This window comes from Dermacentor andersoni, chromosome 5 (assembly GCF_023375885.2).
Source record: "Dermacentor andersoni chromosome 5, qqDerAnde1_hic_scaffold, whole genome shotgun sequence".
NCBI lineage: Eukaryota > Metazoa > Arthropoda > Arachnida > Ixodida > Ixodidae > Dermacentor > Dermacentor andersoni.
The window spans coordinates 148,490,746-148,516,075 of record NC_092818.1 but is presented as its reverse complement, the minus strand read 5'-3'; the positions used below and the strand labels follow the sequence as shown (position 1 = coordinate 148,516,075).

At 46.5% G+C, this 25,330-nt stretch overlaps 1 protein-coding gene and 1 pseudogene across 1 annotated transcript in view; one reads left to right on the top strand and one right to left on the bottom strand.

Moving 5' to 3' along the window:
- Positions 1 to 25,330, bottom strand: part of LOC126531390 (cell adhesion molecule 4-like) — a 545,870-nt gene that overhangs the window by 156,290 nt on the left and 364,250 nt on the right. The gene's annotated exons all lie outside the window — the stretch shown is intronic.
- Positions 13,706 to 13,885, top strand: LOC126532485 (U2 spliceosomal RNA; annotated as a pseudogene).

Here is a 25,330-nt window from a genome sequence, read left to right as displayed (position 1 = left end):
GCAAATACCACACGCGTGTAGCCTATACCCCGGTGGCAGAAGCGACGTCCCGGAGCGTCGAGATGTCATCACTAGGAGGGTGATATCTTTTCAGTCGTGTAACGTGCACGAGATCACTGGACTGGGAAGCAGAAGGGGCGTCGGGGGCGATCTCGTAGGTAACAGAAGTCACGGCACGAAGCACTCGGTATGGGCCTGTGTAACGAGACAGCAGTTTTTCTGACAGGCCGATCTGACGCGACGGAGACCATAGAAGCACCAAAGAACCAGGCGGGAAGTGCACGTCTCGTTGTCACTGGTCGTACAAACGCCTTTGACTCTCTTGGGATTTCAGAAGGTGGTCATGAGCAATTTCCCTTGCGTGAGCACGGCGGGCAATGGCGTCAAGTGCATATTCACTGGTCGGTGCCGCGTGAACAGGGAGGATTGTGTCGAGGGGCAGTGCTGGTTCTCGGCCGAACAGAAGGAAAAATGGGGAATAATCGGCTGTGTCGTGGCGCGAGGAATTATAAGCAAATGTGAGAAACGGTAGAGCGAGGTCCCAGTCAGTGTGGTCTGCTGAGACTTATTTCGCGAGAATGTCTGTGAGAGTGTGGTTGAGACGCGCTCCGTGAGGCCATTTGTTTGCGGATATTATGACGTGGATAGCCTGTGCCTCGTGGCAGAAGATATCCGCGATAACTTTTGATAGGAATGTCCGGCCACGGTCTGTGAGAACTTGTCGCGGAGCTCCATGTAATAAGATCACGTCGCGTAGAAGAAAATTGGCGACATCTGTGGCGCAGCTTGTAGGAAGCGCTCGGGTGATGGCGTAGCGTGCGGCGCAATCCGTGGCCAAAGCGATGCACCTGTTCCCAGAGGTAGAAAAAGGAAAAGGGCCAAGTAAGTCCGAACTACCCCGAAAGAATGATTCCGCGGGAATGTCGAGTGGTTGAACGTACCCAGCAGGGAGCGTCGATTATGTCTTGCGTCGCTGGCATCCCTCACACTCAGCTACGTATCTTCGAACGGAGCGAGCAAGCCCTGGCCAAAAGAAGCGTCGGCGGATCCGGTCGTAGGGACGTGACACACCCAAGTGACCGGCAGTGGGGAGGTCGTGAAGTTCGTGGAGAACAGCCGAGCGAAGGTGTTTAGGGATCACAAGGAGTAATGCAGGGCCGTCGGGGTGAACGTTGTGGCGGTAGAGTACGCCATCTTGAAGTGTGAATAAGCGAATGGAACTGTCGGCAAGTGACGATTCCAGGCGGTCAATGATGATACGCAAGGACGGGTCACGGCGCTGCTCGTCGGCGACATGGAGAAATGGAAAAAACAGACAGAAAACAGGCGTCGGTGTCAGTATCAGACGTAGAGGTCGCGTCTTCGACTGGGTAGCGAGGGAGGCAATCTGCGTCCTGGTGTTGGTTCCCCGACTTGTAAGTCACTGTGTAGGGATATTCTTGTAGTCGGAGGGTCCAACGACGAGCCGGCCAGTAGGATCTTTGAGCGACGAAAGCCAACAGAGCGGATGATGATCTGTGATTACTGAAAAGGGCTTGCCATACAAATGTGGGCAGAACTTTGAAACAGCCGGATACCGGATTGAGTCGGCGTCTGTGATCCGGACTGAGTGACCGACTGATATCCCCAGTGGACTTTCTCTTCTTTAAATCTTGCCGTCCCCCTTTCCCTTTACCCAGTGTAGGGTAGCCAACCGGGCTCAGTCCTGATTAACCTCCCTACCTTTCATTTATTATTTTCTCTCTCTCTCTCTCTCTTGAAACCGCCCACACGAGAGCAAGACATTCTCGCTCGGCAATCGAATAGTTGCGCTCTGCAGTTGTCAGGAGCCGGCTAGCGTAGGTTATAACGCGGTCGTGTCCGTGTTGGCGTTGCGATAAGACGGCGCCGATCCCATAACCACTAGCATCGGTTCGGACCTCTGTAGGTGCGGACGGGTCAAAATGGGCCAAGGCCGGTGGATTGGTGAGAATCGTGATAAGGTGTGAAAATGCGGCAGCCTGAGGGGGACCCCACGTAAAAGGCACGTCTTTCTTCAGATGTTCAGTGAGTGGTCGAGCTATTGCTGCGAAATCTTTCACGAACCGCCGGAAATAAGAATAGAGCCCCACTAAACTCCGGACGCCTTTGACACACTGAGGTACAGGAAAAGCCGTTACTGCTCGAACCTTCTCCGGGTGTGGTTGTACTCCTGAAGCCTCGACGATATGGCCTAGCACTGTAATCTGTCGGCGCCCGAAGTGGCACTTCGATGAGTTTAACTGGAGCCCAGCCTTGCGGAAGACGTCAATGATAGCTGCGACACGCTCGAGGTGCGCCTCAAATGTAGGAGAGAACACAAGGACGTCATCGAAGCAACAAGGGCAAGTTGACCATTTGAAACCTTGAAGCAGAGAGCCGGTCATCCGTTCAAACGTGGCGCGGGCATTGCATAAACCGAACGGCATAACCTTGAATAGGTAGAGGCCATCTGGAGTGACGAAAGCGATCTTTTTTTGGTCTTGCTTATCGACGGAAATCTGCCAATAACCAGATCAAAGGTCGATGGACGAAAAGTATTTGGCACCGTGAAGACAATCAAGCGCGTCGTCGATTCTGCGTGTAAACGTCCTTTTTAGTAATTCGGTTTAGGTGGCGGTAATCAACGCAGAAACGCCACATGCCATCTTAATTTTTAACGAGCACGACCGGCGACGCCCAAGGACTCGACGAGGGCTCAACAATGCCTCTGGCGAGCATCTTGTTTACTTCCTACTGAATAACTTGCCGCTCTGCTGTGGACACGCGATACGGTCGACGGTGAAAGGGAACAGCGTCACCAGTGTTTCATCACCATCATCAGCCTGGTTACGCCCACTGAAGGGCAAAGGTCTCTCCAATACTTCTCCAACAACCCCGGTCATGTACTAATTGTGGCCATGCCATCCCTGCAAACTTCTTAATCTCATCCGCCCATCTAACTTTCTGCCACCCCCTGCTACGCTTCCCTTCCCTTGGAATCGAGTCCGTAACCCTTAATGACCATCGGTTATCTTCTCTTCTCCTTACATGTCCTGCCCATGCCCATTTCTTTTTCTTGATTTCAACTAAGATGTCATTAACTCGCGTTTGTTCCCTCTCCCAATCTGCTCCTTTCTTATCCCTTAAAGTTACACCCATCATTCTTCTTTCCATAGCTCGTTGCGTCATTCTCAATTTAAGTAGAACCCTTTTCGTAAGCCTCCAGGTTTCTGCCCCGTACGTGAGTACTGGTAAGACACAGCTGCTATACACTTTTCTCTTGAGGGATAATGGCAACCTGCTGTTCGTGATCTGAGAATGCCTGCCAAACGCACCCCAGCCCATTCTTATTCTTCTGATTATTTCAATCTCATGATCCGGATCCGCAGTCACTACCTGCCCTAAGTAGATGTATTCCCTAACTACTTCCAGTGCCTCACTATCTATTGTAAATTGCTGTTCTCTTCCGAGACTGTTAAACATTACTATAGTTTTCTGCAGATTAATTTTTAGACCCACTCTTCTGCTTCGCCTCTCCAGGTCAGTGAGCACGCATTGCAATTGGTCCCCTGAGTTACTAAGCAAGGCAATATCATCAGCGAATCTCAAGTTACTAAGGTATTCTCCATTAACTTTTATCCCCAATTTTTCCCAATCCAGGTCTCTGAATACCTCTTGTAAACACGCGCTGTGAATAGCATTGGAGAGATCGTATCTCCCTGCCTAACGCCTTTCTTTATTCGGATTTTGTTGCTTTCTTTATGGAGGACTACGGTGGCTGTGGAGCCGCTAGATATCTTTCAGTATATTTACATACGGCTCGTCTACACCCTGATTCCGTAATGCCTCCATGACTGCTGAGCTTTCGACAGAATCAAACGCTTTGTCGTAATCAACGAAAGCTATATATAAGGGTTGGTTATATTCCGCACATTTCTCTTTCACCTGATAGCTAGTGTGAATATGGTCTATTGTTGAGGAGCCTTTACAGTATCCTGCCTGGTCCTTTGCTGGACAGAAGTCTAAGGTGTTCCTGATTCTATTTGCGATCACCTTAGTAAATAGTTTGTAGCAACGCACAGTAAGCTGATCGGTCTATAATTTTTCAAGTCTTTGGCGTCCCCTTTCTTATGGATTCGGATTATGTTAGAGTTCTTCCAAGACTCCGGTACGCTCGAGGTCATGAAGCATTGCGTATACAGGGTGGCCAGTTGCGCTAGAACAATCTGCCCACCATCCTTCAACAAATCTTCTGTTGCCTCCCAGCTGCCTTCCCCCTTTGCATAGCTCCCAAGGCTTTCTTTACTTCTTCCGGCGTTACCTGTGGAATTTCGAATTCCTCTAGACTATTCTATTTTCTATTCTATTTTCCCTCTTACCGCTAACTCATTGATCGGCTTCTTATGAACCAGTTTTTTCCGTTCCCTCCTCAGGTCTAGGCTAATTCGAGTTCTTACCATCCTATGGTCACTGCAACGCACCTTGTTGAGCACGTCCACATGCTGTATGATGCCAGGGCTAGCACAGGGTATGAGGTCTATTTCACTTCTTAGCTCGCCGTTCGGGCTCATCCACGTCCACTTGCGGCTATCCCACTTGCGGAGGAAGGTATTCATTAGCCACATATTATTCTGCTCTGCAAACTCTACTAATAACTCTCCCCTGCTATTCCTAGTGCCTATGCCATATTCCCCCACTGCCTTGTCTCCAGCCTGCTTCTTACCTACCTTGGCTTTGAAGTCGCCAAGCGGTATAGTGTATTTTGTTTTCACTCTACCCATAGCCGATTCCACGCCTTCATAGAAGCTTCCGACTTCCTGGTCATCATGACTGGATGTCGGGGGGTAGACCTGTACAACCTTCATTTTGTACCTCTTATTAAGTTTCACAACAAGACCTGCCACCATCTCGTTAATACTATAGAATTCCTGTATGTTACCAAGTATATTCTTATTAATCAGGAATCCGGCTCCTAGTTCTCGTCTCTCCGCTAAGCCCCGGTAGCACAGGACGTGCCCGCTTTTTAGCACTCTATATGCTTCTTTTCGCCTCATAACTTCACTGAGCCCTATTATATCCCATCTACTGCCCTCTAATAGCACTGCTAGACTCGCCTCACTAGATAACGGTCTAGCGTTAAGCGTTGCCCGGTTCATATTCCAATGGCGGCCTGTCCGGAGCCAGGGATTCTTAGCACCCTCTGCTGCGTCGCAGGTCTGACCGCCGCCGTGGTCAGTTGCTTCGCAGCTGCTGGGGACTGAGGGCCGGGGTTTGATTGTTGTGTTCATATAGGAGGTTGTGGCCAAGTACTGCACCAGGGTGGCCAATCCTGCTCTGGTGAGGGAGTGCGTTACCGGTTCTGGTCACCGTGATCAGGCCAAACTCCAGGCCTGTTTAGGCAATTTTATCAACACGCGGATATTTTTTAATCCGGTGAAAAATTGCGCAGCACCGGGATTCGAACCACGGACCTCTTGCACGCGAGGCGGCTATTCTACCTCTACGACACAGCTGCATCTCTTTATTTATTTTTTTGCACCAGCGTTTATTCGATGCTTAACAAGGACTTCTGACCAAGTGTTCGATTGTCAGTGTCAAATATGACACATCCGATTAGCGGAAACAGGTTACGACGGAGTGTGGCACAGAGGTTTTGCGCGCCAGACGGACATTACGAATAGGTGCGACAACATAGTCTCCATCAGGCACGGTTGCCGTTCGGGCCCAATTCGACGAAGATTAGGGCTTTTGGAGGTAAGCGAACAAACGGTGTAGTGCAGAGGGTATTCGGTTGTTCGAGGCGAACATCCGAAAGAAGCGGAATCTTGAGGCACAGCGTACCGGTGGAACAGTCGATGAAAGCAGAATGCGTCGTCAGAAAGTCGAGCCTGAAGATTCGGTCATGAGGGCAACTGGTCAGCACGGTGAACCGGACTGGAACTTGGTGGCCAGCAATTCCTATCTGAGCAGTGCACATACCCCTGACGGCAACAGTGGCGCCATCGGCGACGCGTACGGCTCGAGTGGTGGCAGGCGTAAGAACCTTTTTGAGGCGACAACATAGGTTAGCGCTCATTATGGACACTTGGGTTCCAGTATCAATTAATGCCATCAACGGAACCCCATCTACGTCTACTTCAATTAGGTTCGTGTTGGTGAGAAGCGCAAACGGAGGATTTCGACAGGACAAACGTGATGCAGCACAACTTCAAAGAGCTGCATGGCCTAGCTTTCCGCCCGTCGGTTTGGCGAGGAAAAGTGGCGAGGTTGGGGCGACGGGGAGCGACGGCGTTGAGGCAACGGCGATCGCACTGATGAGCGGCTGTCAGGGGCATCAGAAGTAGGGTACAGACGGCAAGGTCAATAACGGCGAGCGTCGTCGTATGGGCGAGGAGCAGGGAATGAGCTCCAGTACGGCGGCATCCAGGTGGTGCGGCAGTGGCGGGATACATGACCAACGCGGTGGCAGTGGAAGCAGATCGGTTTGTCGTCTGCGTTTCGCCATTCAGCAGGATTGCGTGGTCTAGGAGCGAAATAGTGGTCATTGCGGAATGTGCACATGGGAATGGGTGCCGAATGAGGTCAGGAGACAGAGCAGGCGATAGAGATGCCAAGGTTTGCAATTTCTTGCCGCACAGCTGCTTGAATAACTGAAATAATGGGGGCCGCGTGGTCAAAGGTACCGTCAGGGGGTCGTGGATGAAGGGGGCCGGACTCGCCGCTTCAGTCTCACGGCGAACGATGCGTGTGATGTTCTCTTGAAATGGTCGTGTGGCGGTAAGAGCGGAGCAAGAGGACGTGGCAGGGGTGTTTGGGAGCCGGGAAAACAGTGGGACCAAGCGGCGGCTTTTAGCTACCTTGAAGCGGCGGCATTCTTTGACGATGGCGTCGACGGTAGAAACGTCGTTATAGACGAGCAAATTGAAGGCGTCGTCCACGATGACTTTTAGGATATGACCCACCTTGTCAACCTCGGTAATGTGCTCGTCGACGTTCCGGCAAAGCGCGAGCAGTTCCTGTATGTAGGAGACATACGATTCGGTCGACGACTGGACACGGGTGGCAAGCTCTTTACGCGCAGCCTATTCTCCACCTGACGGGTTGCCAAATAGGTCGCGAACACGCTCTTTGAAAATGTCCCAGCTGGAGAGCTCGATCTCATGGTTGCGACACCAGACACGTGGTGTCCCGTCCAGATAAAAAATCACATTGGCAAGCATGATGGTAGGTTCCCAGTAGTGGCTTTGGCTAACACGCTCATCCATGCATGCTGAGCCAGTCGTCGACGTCAACGTCATTTTGGGTGGAGAATGTCCCAGGATCACGGAGACTAGGAACCGTAACGTACGTTGTGGTTGTCGCCTCAGGTGTAGGTGGCGACGGGGTGATTCCATCGAAGCCATCGCTGAGAAGACGATGGTGCGGCCACTTCGGAGCTCCGTGGCGAGGACGGGGAACGTTCCACCTCCACTACAATGTTAGGATGGATAGTTGGGCGTGTTCGTTAAGCATGACCTGAAGTGAAGGCGTGACAACGATGCCGGACGAAGGACACACATCCCTGTGTCTGTTTGTGTTCCTTCTTCGTCCACCGTCGTTGTCGAGCCTTCACTTCAGATCCCCCACAATGTTACACGAAGGGCGAGTCAGTAAGACGAGAAACAATTTACAGGTTATATTTACAACAGCGATTGCAGCACTGACCGGTTAGACTCACAGCGCGAACCCAGTTCGTTCTTCATTGTCTTTTCTCGAGTGGTGGCACCCACGCGCCTCGTTCAAACAATGAAATACCACACGCGTGTAGCAATCTCTCTCTCTCTCTCTCTCTCTCTCTCTCTCTCTATATATATATATATATATATATATATATATATATATATATATATATATATATGATAGTACCACCTGAGGGGCCTCCATTAAACTCGTACGCTGCTGACCAACAAAGTAGTCCCAGCGAGCGCACACCGGCTCTCCGTAACAAAGCAACCGATTTCCTCAGAAAAAAACCTTCACTGTAATATTCGCTTACACGTGTCCCTCAAGCACACTGACCTCCTAATGTAAGCGCGCAATGTATTCAACGAATTCTTTTTCATTCGTGGGTGTGTGGCCACTCTTGGCGAGTCATCCAAAACGGGTTATATTCCACTATGATCCAAGATCTACAAAATACTAAATGGGGCAATGTATGTGCCGTACTTTTCTGTGCATACACCTGTCGTCACCGCACTTCCCTCGTCAATCATCATACACTCTCTTTGTCTTCGTAACATCGCTGCGCAGACGTCTCACTGACAGTGCATTCGCCTGATTTGTGCTTGCATTTCAGCATAGCATGCTAGCGGTGTAGTACATGAACATACAAAAAATGAGTGAGAATAAATTTCGATACCTGGTAGATAAACAAATATTTCATTAGGTTGCACGCTGTATGGGAAGAAAATAAGTATAATCGTATGTGCTTCACCGTTAGTTCGACAGGACTTAATACACGCCGCTTGACTGGAGCTTCCCTTCAAATGGACTCCAACAAATGCGTTGTATTAGGATATGGTTTATTTATGGATATTTATGTTGAAACAAAGCGATAGGTTTCCAACTACTGCGCACTGAGTACGTTTAGCGCCTCAATCATCTGCGCAAGAATGATACAGCAGGCCACGTGTAAGGGAAGCTACTCGTGTAAGAAAGCGCTAGTTTTCACACGACCTTCGTACGTGGAGAGAGCGTATCAAAAACAAAGCAGGTGACTGCCAAGAGCACTGTCATTAATATGCAAGCGACGAGCCTCTTCATGTGTTGTGTCTATGGGCGCATTACACCCCGCTTTCGCTTATAACAGTCACTATTGACATGTCACCTTTGTAACGGCATAATATTTGCACAGAAAACAAGATCATGCACCACTGCGCTTATATTTCGAAACGGATCATCGTTTCCGCCTAGCTATCGAAGGCACGTCTCGCTCATCTCCTCGGAGTACGCCGGCGCCTACTGCTGATACACGGCCTTTCTGGGTGATGCAACAGCGACATAACGCAGGAATGTCTATGCAAGAGCGACGTAACAACCTACTCCAGAGAAGTGCACGTTGAAGCGGAGAGCGAGTTTGCACGCATTCAATGCAGGTGAACTGTGGAACGAAACACTAAAATATTGCAGGTGGCAGCATAGTCTATACGTACAGTGGAAAAGAAGGCTTGAAAGCAGCGAGATTAGAATGTTTGACTACGTGAAACGAGCTGAGATGTGCAGCACTCCGGCAATCCCTCCGAGCTGAAGCTCGTACGGGCCATTACATTCAATGTTCTTGTGTAGCGTGTGGTACGGATTCAAAATTCTAGCGCGCCGTGTTGGTTGTACACCGGATCGCTTAAGCACTCACATTTAAGCGCGAAACAAGCAGAAGTGGTCATTCCAAAACCTACTCTTCAGTTTTTCATGATACTTATTGCACAGTGTCGTAAATGTGCAGAAATGACGAAAGATTCCTAAATGCCGCACAACTTCTGTGAGCGGCAATTAGCGTAGCCCGCTAGACTATCGGACAGTCGTAATAAGAAAACGTGACATACGGACCAAGAGTTGAGGTGGTCGCCTAATACTTGGCATTAGGAACAAGGCACTGTGCTCCCTGCATTGGAATAAATTTTACATGGTGTAAACGATTCGAAGCACTAATTGTTTTGGAAATAAGATAACATGCCAAAGCTGTTATTATTGCTAGCTTTTACTGAAAAGAGTATAGAATCCTCTTTGGGGAACATATAGTATACTTGAATTCCTCCTTTGTACTTTGTAGGAGCTAAAATGAAAAAAAAAAAAGAATTGCGCATACAGATTTTGCGGTGGGAGTTGCGTGAAAGCAAATGTCATGGGGGCATGATACAAAAGAAACAGAGACATACCTTTTATTGAAACTATTGACTTAGAATGCAGCATATATATATCTATATATATATATATATATATATATATATATATATATATTATATATATATACATATATATATATATATATATAACGCGGTAGCGTTCGAGTCAAGTGTTGCCACAAAATTATGCGGCAGAGCCTTGGAAACGCAGGAACAATTTTTAGATTCAAATATGAATTGAAACCTGAAATTACAATAAAAATTATCTGGTATTATCTGTCACATGCATATTGTCATAAGGGTACAGTTACATTGTCGGTTTTTGAAAAGGAGGGAAATTGTGCAAGATAAAGAACTCGCCCAGAATTTACGAATATTTTCGTGCATATGATGTCTTTGTCGCCGGTCGTTTCCTTCGCAACTGATACGCGCGCGATGAGGGTTCACTGACGTGTGATCCTACGCGAACTGTTCCAGCGTGCAAACTGCTTAGTGAACAAGGGCTCCCGGTATGCGAAATGACCAAATTTGAGTACAAGAAAAAGAAATGAACAAAAACAGTGAAATGAAAACAACCTCTCCAAGAAGCTATCGCATATGTTAAAGGGGCATTCGCAGAGTATCTACAAGAATCAGCGTCAGCGCTCGCCACGTATGTTATCGCTGACTCGCTCCCCCGCCAAGTCTAACAACGTAGAGCAACGACATCTCTTCGCGTGCCTTCATGGAAGATACACGACACGCTGCTCTTTCCTCACTTCGTTTCACAATCGTTTATTTATGTTTCCTTTATTGATCTCTTTTTTTCAAGGGCCCCCACGTAGCCCAAGTATGAACAGGTGAATATGTGTGGGCTGATTCTTTATGCGGGTGCCTATGTTTAGCCATATTTCTCTAAACCTCGATGATCGCTAGTCAGTCTTTCTCTTCACGTTCCTTTTACCTCACCGTGTACAGTACCCGCTACCTCTGATAAAAATTGCGCTTTTCATTATATCAAATTTCCTGTCGTCGACACGACCACTTAGTGTGTGATAGGCAAACACAGTTACCGCAAAGCGGCGGCCGAATCCACAAAACCTTTTCGTTCGCAAATGTTCTTTGCCATTGGTCGGCCACTTTTGCTAATAGTATGCCCAGCATCACGATTGGCTGGGAGTTGCTCTTGCAATAAATTATAGCCCAATTGTATTTTGCAATACGGCTCAGCCACCATATTGCGAAGCTTCTTGTTGATTAAAGCTCTTCGCTCTTGGCTGGCCGTCTTCCCTAACAAAAATTTCCCGGCCATAGGATTGGCCGGATTTCGTCCTTACAAACATTTCTAATGGCAGAGGCTTTTCGCGAATACGGGCACAGATTCAGGGTTGACGTTGGGCATACTTCATGTCCTTTACTCGGTAGAGAATATTTTAAGCAACGCCTGCTAAAAGCGCTTGGTTATATGCAAAACTCTCACTGCTAGCTTCTCGCTTAGCACAGCGCGCTTTGATGCATCCCACAGAGTTCGGGCGGATGGCGACATCCTGGACTCGGTTAAAGGCCCACATTGAGAACGTTGCCATTGTACGTATGACTTCTCTCTATATATATCCCCATGGTTATTGCTTTTCCAGTGACTGAACAACATAAAGCACTCAGCACGCGATGCTGAACCGGATATCCGACATTATAAAAAGTGACCTGGCGGTGAGAAGGCGCGATGAAAGATGAAATTTTTATGTTCGTTTTGTCCTCTCACACAAAACAAAAAAAGGCTATCTACGTGCATACGACAGAAGGCGCAGGCAGAACATTTAGCGGCGACTGCTATTCTGGGCGACAAAGGAGCATTTTAAAAAATAAAGAAACAGAGAAAGAGAAAGAAATCATTCTCAGAATTTGTTTTTATTGGGCTGCTCCTAATATAAAGAATAACGGAAGGTTGTTTGCGTAGTCGATTTTTATTAAAAAAAAACACACCCTACTCTGAGGAATCGGGGATATATCATGCGGTACGACGGTGCAAGAATATTAAATAATAGGGACAATGATTTGAAAGCAAAGTATGAACTGAAAATTATGAAATGTAAATATTACAATAATTATAAATAAGCAACAACAATGAGGACACAAGAAAATAGCATGCCATCATTCTTGTCTCGGACAGATAAAGGAACATGAAATCAAAAAGGAACAAAATAGCCAGGTAAAAAATATGGAGTTGATGTTCTTGTGAACATATTGAGAAGAGTCATCCGCAGTGGAAAGCCACAGTATGATTTATTTGCTGTATGAGAAATTTTTACCGGGTTCAGATGCGTCATTTCTCGTACTTCTACAGGAAAACATGATGATTCGCCTTTTGTTCCAGCAGAAGTAGATACAAAATGCCAACGGTGCCAGAAATGATATTTAAACGCGTGTTTGAAGACTGCAGCAGGCCAGAACATAAATAGCATTTCACGGACATCACCAGAGTTCATAAAAAAACACGCAGTTTCACCCGAAAGGCGAAGCATCGATTGCGATAGCAAATTAAAAGACATCTATTCAAAGAATTCATAGTAGTATTATCGGCCGTATAAAGCTGTAAACATTCGCTTAGTAACTAAATTAAAGACCACGGTGTCAAGCGCGCACAGGTAAACATGAACACATCGAGCTGGATGACCGCGGAAACTCGCTGTCGATACGCTGGAGTGAGGAAACGCGGCAGCAGCAGCGAGCGAATTGATCTTTGTGTTGTGTCTAACTTCAATGCAAACTAAACGTCGAAAGCACAGCGCATACGAAGCTACTGACCGTCGGCACATGCACGTTGTCATCATCGCAGATCACTAGAAGATGAGGCCGGCGCGGGCGTGCACTTTGTACACAGCGCAGATCGCTTTCAAGGTGCGGCGCGCGGCCACACCGTAAGCAGCAGCAGCCGAATTAAAGCACCCCTTCCACCCCCCCCCCCCCACACACACACCGTGCCTCGTGCACTACAGAAGACGGCGCGCTTCCACTCCACCTTCCTCCCTCTCTCGTGCGGTGTTGAGCCGCGATCGTCCGCTGACCCTTGCAAGTTTTCACTCTCACATATAGCATACGGCACGCACCGACGATGTTATCGTGTTTGTACTTTATACGGAACATCACGGTGGCGATGGCGGTGACGACGGCGACGGCGGAAATTCTCTTGGAGTGTTGATATAATTAGTATTGCAATAAAAAGAAATTCAATGTCATTCCACTCTGTGAAGGTCGATCACCAGATAGCTATGTATGGGGGCCCCTAAATCGCGAACTGCCATTTGCCTTGCGTCAAACGTGGCACGTATATAAACGGAAGGCGAGACCTGACTAGTCGCTTATCCACGATGTTGAGTCGCGGAAGATGAGGCACCGGGGGCTATACATACCCATGTAATCTTGCAACACGCGGCGCGGCACCTTTTACTAACAAATCCCCGCCACGAAGAACACACACGCACATCACCGTATTCTGAGGGCACACATTGGTTGACCGTAGTCAAGCCGACCGTGCGTTGGTCGGCGTCCCGCTGTGCAGCAATGTTTGTGAGGTCACTCGAAAACCACTAGCGGTCACGCACAACGCAGGCCACACAGAATTCGTTCCCCACAAACTTGATCTGAAACCTGACTGTTGCTTTGCTGAAACGTTCTAAGTTTGTGGGATCGGGGCCACATGAAGGGCTTGCACTCATTTCCGCCTGGCAGTCCTGGCGAGCAGCAGCACGCTTACGCGACGGCCCCCACGGGAGTGTGGAAGGAATGGAAAGGAGATACGCAAGCGTTTGTAACGCCGACAAAGAGAGGGCGATGCGAACATAGATATGGCTGACGCGGGTCAGAGTGTAGTATCAGTTCATATGAGCTTAATATCTGATACGGCTTGTATTTGGACCTAAGATATCAAAATTATTTTTGCAGGTTGGTGGAGCGCTTAAAGCCTGCCTCGCCTCCGCCGCGGGTCGGCCCGGTATTGCGCTATCTTCAGTATCGACCTTCGTATGGGGAGAAATTCTCGATCTACACGGCTCGATAGACGCACGCAATTTTTTCGAGAACCTAGCCTTGTACAGCTTCGCTCTAAGGGCGTTGCAAAATCGCCCCCAGGGGCAGTATTTCCTCGGGTCTAGACAGGTATTACATTACTAAACATCGCCGACAAATAGCGGGGTGTGCCTAGATTCCAGGATGTAATTCTTAGAGAACCACAGCTTAGAGAACCCGTCCCAAGTGCAAGTCACATATTTTAAAGCGAATGAATTCATTTGGTTATTTCTACCATTTTCTTGGTCGGTGGTTCGGCTTTAACAGCCGATAGAAAGCACCGACGCAAAAGGAGCGTTCTTTTGATCTGCAACCGAGTTGTGGAGCGCTTTCGTCGTCGAACACTAACCATGATATTGACGTAGTAGTTCTGCGGAAATCCGCAAGGTGGAGAGAAGCAATGAATAGAGGGAAAATCAGACATCCACCCGTTCGTAGCAATTGCTACAAAGGAACTGTCAAATGATTTTCTTTCGAGGTACCCGTATGGGTTTCCTTTGTAGCAATTGCTACGAACGGGTGGATGTCTGATTTGCCCTCTATTCACTAACCATGATAGCGCTAAGTCGCTTATGCAGTCACGCAAGAGCTCTGAAGTGTCCGACTGCGGCTTCTATATTTACCCACGTCACATAGCAGGCAGAAGAGGCAGCCATCGCGCTGGCTCTCACTATTCCCTGAGTCACCGCCGTCATCAGGGATTCTAAATCAGCCGTGTACGACTCTGGATCTGGGTGTATCCGCAGACTGGGTGGAATCATAGCACGCAAAATCATAGTTCAATCAGAAGTCATGCTCGTTTGGGCTGCCGCTCACGAGGGCCTGCCAGGCAACGAATCAGCCCATGCTTGTGCCGGAGGTTTCAGGAAATGGACACAGACAACACAAGGGCAGGCTGAGACCGGCGCCTCTCGTGATGTGCTCATCACATACCAGGACATCTGCTAACACTACGAATCATTCCGACGCACTTTACAACCTTTAATTCGTCCTCACTCGTGGGGATTAGAAATCCTATGGCACACACCATCCATCCATCCACCTCCATCACTTCTGAAAAAATTATACCTCGATCAATTTCTCGGTCCCGGCTGTTATCATTGCGCAGCCCCTTATGCTAACTACAACCACATGCATCTAGAGTGCCCCGATCAACCCCTTCCACCCCCGCCTTAAGAGTGTGGAGCTGTGTAGGGCTGCCCTAGGCAGCTCCGAGCTTGTCCTGCAGGACGACGTCCAGCGCTGGGCCATATAGATTATGGGGCTTTACCGCGAGTAGATGTCCCTGTCGCCTCCCAACCCGCAGGTCCTGTAGGCTTTTAATTCTGTCAAATTAGGCATATGGATAGACATTTATATTACCGCTATAGACATGTTAGATAGGAACAGCGTTGTCTACGGAATTACGCAAAACAACAAACGGTACTTACATCTATTTAGGTAGCTCCTTGCAGTTGTGTGGAAGCTGAAGAACTCCTTAGAAAATAGGAACGGCGAAAGCCTCTCAAGACGTGTTCGTCTGGTCTGCGTCGCTTGCTCAGCGTCTACCAAGCTACCGGCTGATACATAATCCATGGTGCGTGGACTGGCGCAACAAAGCTTTTTGCATTGTAACCATATGCTGCGTTTAACATGAATGCGAAAGTGTGGTTTCGCTTCATACACACATTTTCTCAACAGTTTCTTGCTACTTCCTTAGCCAATAGTAAGAGAAAACGCCCTGATAAATGTTCAGCTCTGCCGCATCGTCTCCTCGGCGTCTATTTTCAGTTAGAATTTCAGTTATGATTTCAATTATGAAGTCAGCGCTATGATTTCAATTGATGAAACAAACCAACGAACCCAAAAAGCTGCACTCCTCCACTGTTAATTTGCGTGTGGCTGTAGCTTTGACAACCTTGGCCAAGTTGCGTGAGCCGCAGCCTTGCTTTTTTCAGCATTCTGGTTCCCATCAGCAGCGACCGGTCTCGGCATAAAGAGGGGTGGAGTAGCAGGGCATTTGACGGACGCGATAGAGGCACCGACTTTAACGAACATCAGCGACGATATCGCCGCTTCCTGATGGTTTTGGCAGCCTCCCTATGAGACGAATTGTCTCTCGCGATTTGTTTTAAGACAGCCAGCTGCTTCTTTATGTTTGGGCGCTCCTTTGATGAAGTTTTATGGGACCCATGACAATTTGAACATTTAAGAATAGTGGCCCTGCATCCGCGGAGTGGATGCAGGGCCACTGTCTCCCTGAGCGCAGACAGAAGACACTGCTGTATTCTTGCATACGCTTCTCACGTGACCTTGCTTCATCCAGTTGAGGCATTGCAGTGGCTTCGATACGAAAGGTCGTATAAGATATCTGAAGTGTCCCACCTTTACATTTGAAGGTAGAGAGTCTCCTTTGAGTACTACATTCAAGCAACGCGAGTTACCCAGGCTGGTTACACTCGCGTTGACTGCAGCTTCACTGGCTGGTTAAACAAAAACATCTAAGTTGGAGTTCTGAATGGTGGCACCTATATAGCATATGATACCTATCACGACGTCAGAGCCCAGTGGGACGTGAGAACGGACCTTCACTCCATCCAGGTCGGTGACGTTGCGCAGGGTATTCAGCGCGGCCGCATGAGTCCCATTAATCGTCAGGAAGTTCTTACGTATTCTTTATGTAAGTAATTCCATTCGGCACCAATCCCTCCAGCAGCACTGACACAATTTGCCTGCTGAGGCGTTTCATGATCCCGTCGGGCACAGCAGGAACGAAAAGGATGGTCTTGGTCACAGGCCTACATTGCGGTCTCATTCAACGTATTCGAGGATTAAGAGGTCCCGGTGTTATGTCTCATCGACTTACGGCTGACGTCGCCACATTTAGCGACGTCAGCATTGGCAGCTTCAAAAAGTGCATTTGCCCTCATGGCTTTTCTGACAGCGAGGACACCCGCATTTATTCACTGAGCAGCAAGGAACCCTCCGACGATGGCTTCGAACAAAGATGGGTGACAATAAGACAGGAGGGCAAGGCATCGTAGACTCGGGTAAAGCTTTCGGCGGCGAGGAGGAAACAAAATGTCAAGTTATCTTTGTTGGGGATTCAAACATGCGTAAAGCAGCACCGATTATATTAGAGAAGGTCGGTGCAAGCGAGCGAGTCCGGACTAGCACGGCTTTCAGGAAAACTGATTAGGGAAGTGACAGCGAAAGCCAATGAACAAATGCGGGGCACTAGTGTTCCTGTATATGCTACGGGGCACTGTGGAGGAGAGCCACCTAGTGGTGATAATGGGCGGTGTGATTGACATACAGCAAGGACGGGGGGCAGAAACCGCGAAGCAAATAGCCGAAGAGCTTACAGATCTGCGGAATATTTCAAAGAAAGTGTAAATCGCAGTGTGCACGGTGCCGAAAATTGAAAGCGAGGGGTATGCAATTGAAAAGGCATTGCTTGCATTAAACAGAAAAATTTGGCCGCTACGTAAGATAATAAATTTTACGGTCACTGACATCAACTGAGAAGTGCACCGAGCAGGCCACGAAGGCTCATTTGTGGGTGGCGGGGTACATTTTAGCGATGATGTGGCATCGCCGGTTGTGCGTCGGTTCACGGCACGGGGAGTAGCTTTTTAGGCGCGCCCTACGCAATCAGGAAGGAAGATTAAGCCCTGAATGTAGCAACACACCAGCAGGGAGCACAATTATACATCAAAAGATTAAGAAAATACGCACAGAGGGTAAGTATAGAGACGGTAAAATTTGTTACATAGGCACGCTAGCACGAAAATGACTGGAAATTGAAACACAGATGAGTGACGAAGCTATTAGTGTGTACGGCTTGAACGAAACGCATCTACGGGATTTTGAGCAGGCGCCTGTTATTGACAGTTTTGCATGAGGGGGGTGCAACAGAATGACTGGGTCAAGGAAGGACGGAGGCGTAGACGTGCTAATTAGGCGAGGTATGAAGTGGGAAAGGGTAAAAGATATTTAAGGAACACTTATGGATTAGTGGCACGTGGGAAGGCAAAAAGACGTGGCTTGGTGTAGCTTACTTATGGATATACAGTGATAGCAGAGATAAAAATAAAGAATTGATTGATTGCATTAGAAGCGACATTGACGAGTTCAAAAAATCGGACCAGGTGGTTTTAGCTGTACATATGAATGCACGCATGGAGGATTCAGACAGTTTTACGGATTACAACGCTTTTCTAATGCTCTATCTGTGCAATGAACAGAACCTCACATTAGTTAACTGGGAGAATAAGTGTCATAGACAGGTAACGTAATAGGAAACAGGCAGTCATGTATCGACAACGCCGTATTCTCAGAAACGGTCTACGAATGTCTAGGCCGAACTGCCTAGACCAAATGATTAATGAACATGGAAAAGATAACCTGGGTAGCGGTCGTAAATGTTTAACCTTAATACTTGTGACAGAAAATAACGCAAAACACGAACTAATAACATTAGAATTTTTAGGAATGAATGAAAAGCAAATAAGCAAGATTGCAAAAAACAAAGAAGAAAACGGAAGTGTTTCGCATTGGGAATATAAGCAAGAGGTTGAGGTTACGCAACAGGAGATAAGACAGACACGGCAAAAAATATTGCCGGATTGGAAATAAAAAAAACCACGTAAATGGTAGAACAAGGAAATACAGAAAGCTATAGAAGAGCGTAAGCAGGGGTCTAGGGATCATAGAGAAACTAAGAAATTGGGTTTACACAAAATGTAGGTGCACCTTAGATGTAACAAACACAGAGAAAAGAAAAACATTGCGAATGATCTCGTGCAAGAGAAAACGAAATGCACAAGTGAACGTTGGGTGCACTATATTTGCAAAAGGGACAAAGGCGCACCAGTAAGACTCTGGAGCTATGTAAGAGCCCTCGGAGCTCCAACTAAACATTCCCAAACGGCTATAAGGGCTCGGTAACATCTTCACAGGAGACGATTCGATGCGGTGCATCTGACAGCTTACTAGGGATAACTTCGGCGCAAAAGAAACCATCGTTCAAACAGATCCAGCAGCAACAGAGAAGCCTGAGAGATCAAAATGGAGAACGCTTTCGCAAGATAACAACAGACGAAAATATTCTTCGTAACTCGGTCACAGGGCTCTATGAAATCCAAACACATTTAATCAAAAGCCTCGGTCCAAGGAGTAAGGCACTGCTGACTAATGACATAGCTCAAGTGATTAGAGCGAAAAAAATCCCGTTTGGATGGCCGGAATTCAAGATGGATATTGTCTACAAAGGCAAAGGAGATAAGGATAAGAGGAGCTCGTACAGGCCAGTTACGTTAACGTTGGCGATATATATGGAATGGAAATACAAGCCATAAAAGCAGAACTGCCAAAGTGGCTGCAAAAGAATGACGTACTGGAAAAACTACCAAATTGGTTCAGACCAGGTAGACGTTTAGAGCATAATATGTTTGTACTAACTCTGCGCATAGACATTTTGGTAGCTCAGAATTGATCTTTATGGGTAGCATTTCTAGATATTGAAAAAGCATACCACAACGCAGACAGGTAGTTGTTATGAAATGTTCTCGAGCACGAAGGCATAGATAACAATTTCGTGGAGCTGCTGATATTATATATATATATATATATATATATATATATATATATATATATATATATATATATATATATATATATATATATATATATAATGTGTGTGTGTGTATGCAACGGAGGGGAGAAAGACAGAGCCTGGAAGAAGAGGCAGACGAAGAATAAAGTCAGTGTTTGGGCAAACATGTTTCTCCGCAATCTCCTGCTCGCACCACACAAGTCGACAGGATGAATACATTGTACCCGTGTCATCGGCCACGGTCATCGGCCACATTATGGATAGCATTTCTAGATATTAAAAAAGCATACCACAACGCAGACAGGTAATTGTTATGAAATGTTCTCGAGCACGAAGGCATAGATAACAATTTCGTGGAGCTGCTGATATTATATATATATATATATATATATATATACAACCGTGTACACACTGTATGAGAGGGCCGTAAATCTAGGTAAGTGTTGGAAATTCCACGGAACGCAGCAAAGCTGTCCTCTGTCTCATTGCTGCTGACACTTTGTGTTAAAGGCATCGAAAGACCCCTGGAAATTAGTGAAGTAGGGTTTGATTTATCCCACGTGCGTAATGGACAAAGGGTCCAATACTATTTCACCAGACTGATGCATGCGGACGATATAGGGCTACTGGCGGAAGATGTATGATATTTACACGCACTTGAGAATATCTGGGGCAACGCAGCGACAAATCTAGGCCTTAAGTTTAACACAGAGAAATCGGGAATTATGATCTTTAATGATGAAAAGACTAATTACGCTGGTAAGTCATATCCACAGTGAAGCAATATAAATACTTCGGTATATACATAATTGAAGGAATGACTTACTCAAGCACCCACCAATATAGTCTGAAAAGAAAGGGTGAGCGGAATGCAAGAATAATGAAACATAGAACTTTTCTGCGCCACAATAATATATGAAATATGAGGTGGTGCGTTGAATCTGGAAATGAGTAATGGTGCCAGCGCTGACGTTAACAAATTCCATTCTGTGCTTCAATTTGGATATATTGTCGGGGTAGGAAGTTAACCAAAGATCTGAAGGCTCACTGGCTTTCGGAGTCCAACGGTATAAAACCACAAATTAGACATTGCGGAGTGACATGGGTTGGGTTTCTTTTTAAATCAGAGAAGCGCAGAGCAAAATTAGTTTTGAAGAAAGATTCGGGAACATGAGCCAAAATAAATGGGGTGCTAACGTGCAAGCAAATGTACTTGAAAAGCGTTGACACAGAATGGGTGAAGAGGTCAGGAAGGTTGGCAACCAAATATAGGGTAATTGAAAGTGAAAATAGGCAACCAGGAGTCACCAGAAGGAAACTGAGAGAAACAAAGATATTGAATTGGATGCAAAGAATGGCAACAAAATGATCACGGAGATCTACAGTAACGGGTAGAAAGCAATTAGAAGGGACATTCTGCGCGATAACACAAAGGGCAGTGCCTTGCTATTTGAGGCTCGAGGTGGTTGCCTAAGGACAAAAACATTCGCAACAAGAGGAGAAATGTGTATGCGGCCGCGAAAATCCGGAGACCACTAAGCGCGTCCTAATATAATGCGAAGCTATTCACCCAATGAGACTCGTAGGTAACGCAACCTTTCATAAGCACTTGGATCTAGAGTGGGCAAAAGCATCAACCGGTCAGCAGTCAAGATTGGCAAGAGACTTAAGAGTATTGGTAGAAAGAAAGTAGGAAAAAAATTGATACGATCGGATCCGTTAGAGGCATAGGTAGATGGGGAATTATGGCGGAGAAAGGAAAGATTACGGGGACGTGTGCAAAATTGTTAGCACAGAAAACATGCACAATATACTTGACTAATACCCCTGTCACACGGGCGCGCGAAAATCATTTGAGCAAAATTATTTCTACCGAAACAAAAAGTTTCGCCCGCAGACACACGAGAGGGAGCGATCACTTTTCAAAAGCGGCTTTTTTTCTGGAAGCGAAGTTCGTCAATCACTTTTACGGCCGAAAAGGAGTAGCCTCGAAACCAGCGGGCGGCAGCAGTTATCATATCTTAAAGAAAATAAGCAAATGGGTATTTTTGTGTCGCCTAGGTTCATCATAAAAAAAAAATTTGCGCCCAAGTTCAACGACTTCGAGCCGTCACCTGAGGCCACCACAACAGAACTGCCGGACCATTCTTCTTAATAAAGTTTGTTCTCGCGATAGGTGCAGTAAACCCAGTAATGCCCATTTTCTTCTGTACTTTGGTAAACAGTCCGAATGGGTCGGAGATGTCACTTGATAACGCTTACAGACGCGCGCCCCATGGACGATACAAAGTTTCTTTCAATCTGGCGTTGTGAAATTCATTTGAAAAACGTATCATAAAAGCCAACAAAAACTGACACCAAGGACAACATAGGGGAAATTACTTGTGCTTAATAAATGAAATAACGAAACGATAAATTAATGGAAATGAAAGCGGATGAAAAAACAACTTGCTGCAGGTGGGAACCGAACCCGTGCACAACCTTCGCATCTCGCGTGCGATGCTCCACTAATTGAGCTACCGCGGCGCCGTTTCGCCATCCACTTTCTTGGGTATTTACGTGTCCTAGTAGAACCCTGGGAGTGTTACCCAGCGGCCCCACTCACAGACCTTGGCAGCGGCCGTGGAACGTCCTTTTTGCCGCAGGCGTCACGAGAACGTGATCTTTTTTTGGGGAAGGCAACTGGTCAATAAACCCACACATGCTACCTGAAGGCATCAATGTTGCCGGAATCGAGACCCTCGTTATGTAGTAAACGTGAAGAAAGGGGGTTAACCGAGGGGCCCGACATTTATTAGTCATATCATAAGAAGCCAACAAACACTGACACCAAGGACAACATAGGGGAAATTACTTGTACTGAATAAATGAATAACGAAACGATAAATTAATGGAAATGAAAGTGGATGAAAAAACAACTTGCCGCAGGTGGGAACCGAACCCACAACTATGGAAAGAAAGTGGATGGGGAAACGGCGCCGCGGTAGCTCAAATGATAGAGCATCGCACGCGAAATGCGAAGGTTGTGGGTTCGGTTCCCACCTGCGGCAAGTTGTTTTTTCATCCACTTTCATTTCCATTTTTTTATCGTTGGTTATTTCATTTATTAAGCACAAGTAATTTCCCCTATGTTGTCCTTGGTTTGGTGTCAGTGTTTGTTGGCTTCTTATGATATGACTAATAAAAGTCGGGCCCCTCGGTTAACACCCTTTCTTCTCATTTGAAAAACGTGTAATACAATAAGTTCTCACTTCACCTGTCGAATTACGCGAGTTTATTTTGGTCGATTTTGTTAGGAACTCTAGCGCCACGCATTCCGTATGGAGCGTCGAGAAGGAAACACTAAAAAGAGGTCGTCGGTGCCATGTGTCTGCAGCGCAATATCTCTTCGTTAAAAGGTATTTCAGCTTGGTAAAAGGCCGCTTACGTAAAAGAGTTCTTTCGTGCTTGTGTGGGAGAGGTATAAATCGAGCAGGCTAGGTTACTATTCATCACCACTCTGCTTCAAAGGGGGTACAAATAAATCATCATCATCACCACCATATCGTCGTCGTCATCATCATCATCATCATCATCATCACGGCTGCAGCACTGCTGTTGCCGTGCGAGTGAAAGAAAGACTCGCAGCAAAACGCGCAGTCCACCGTACCAGACGGTTAGCGCAGGACGCTGATCGGCGTGAGGCCGGACTCACTCGAAACAAAACGTGAGGCAGAGCGTACCAGACATTGGCGCAACAACATGAACACTGAAAAATGAACAAGAAAAACCAAACCTTGTCTTTCGACGGTTTATAGACTCACACTAAGCTTTGCTGCACGCAGCTTCCGACTCGCTAGGATCCGCAGCTTTTTTTCCCTTCTTGCTTTCTTACTCTGAGCAGCATTTCTGGTATAGGGGCGCTGTAACGTAAACACCTGTTCCTGTTCCACTTGTGATTTTATTGCGCTTCGCCAAACTTTTTTTTTCTCATAGTCGCCATCGTTATGTTGTCGACGTTACTATAGTGACTCCCTCCGTAACGGCAATTTTTACGCACGGAGGCGTTCCTAAGAAATCATATGCATCGTGAAATTCTAAACGTAATGCTACAGGGGAGGGTAGTCGCTATTTTCGTTCGCAGTATGTCGCCTCTCTCTGGAATTACCGTATAAACTGGTGTATGGATGGAGTATTAATATAGGTTGACCCCTTACCTCCAAGTAAAAGTAAAAGAAAGAAAGAGAGAAAGAAAGAAAGAAAGAAAGAAAGAAAGAAAGAAAGGAAGAAGGGCATTAGGGGAAAAAGAAATAGCAGAAATGCGTTGATGCTTACAGCAGTGTCGCATTGGCAGCGAATTGACATCAATGTCACCGGTAGCAAGCCGCCATGAACATCCAGCACGAAGTCCACAAGGGCCTCCTCAAGCTGTGAACGCATCGCACGACACCCTCGAAGGGACGTTTTATGTGGGTTGCATGCCGGTAGTTTTCCTTTTTCTGTCCCCCAATATCGCACGCTTTTTTTCAGGAAGGCCAGACTGATGCTTTGTTGCCGTGTGCTTCGGCAAACATTTATCTTCAACGCACCTGAAGACTCTCTACGTTCCTCTACTTTTTCCTGCTGAAGACTTTCTGCGTTCCTCTATTCCTCGCTCACTAGACAAAAAGGATAAAAACAACTAAACAAACACACGAAGTTGATCGGAACAGCGTCCACAAGAAAACTCAAGCGCAAAAAACAAGTACTAATAATCGCATTTGGATACGATTTCCGCTATGCGTTCGCCAACATGCACGCAGTACATTGCTAGTGGTCGACTCATGTTCTGCTCATATCATTATATAAGAAGAGCGGTGACTTTATCCTGCTTCTTTAAAAAAAAAATATCGCCAGCTATATTCTGGTTTTTCTGGCCTATGGTATTGTAACGAAATAAATGGTTTTGCGGTCTACTTGTATTACTTGTTCGTGCGTGGTAGGAAAGACTATGACAAATCTTTATCCTTATTTTTCATTCCGGAGATGAAAAAAAAAAAAACAAATGTGATAACAACAAGAACTGAATAAGAGCAACCAATCATCACGAAGGCTTTGCCGGTACTTTTCCAAATTGCACGCTGCGCCAACGCTACATTTTCTAATCAATTTTCCGTCAGCACTCGTTCAGAGAGTTTGCGCCGAAAACCTGTACGAGCGCAATTACGCAAAACTAACACTTCTCGCCTGGAAATCAGTCGCGTGAGGCGTGGTACAGCTTGGTTCTTTAGAATTATGTTCCTCGCCACAATCAACTCGTCGCGAGAGTTTCTTGTCACAAGGATAACGCAACCAGCACATGGCTAGTTTTTGCTTCAGTAGCCTACAGGCCCGTTGATGCATTTAATAAGCAGCAATTTAAAAAGAAATAACATTCATGTCACATTTCTTGTCACAGTAGGAGTACAAATTAACAAACCCGCATACGTACACGGCGACTGGTGATGAGCAGCACTGTTAACAAAAAGCTACAGGAAGCGATACGAATTTCGCCGAGGTTCACTTCAAAAGGTGAAAATGAACACGTAACAAACAAATCAATAACACTGAATCTAATTCGCAACCTAAGACTGCAATTGCTTATTTTCAAGAATATTTACTGTAAATACTGGCCGCTAGTAGACAAGAACATCAAACAGATTTATCACTCGAAGCTTTGCATGTAGTACTAATACGTCATCGTATGTAAATAATTTACAGATAGACAGTGTTTCCTGCTTTTTCACACGCAGTCTTTACCATTTATAGGATAAAGCAATCTTTCAATGCGTACGCATAAAATGAGCATTCC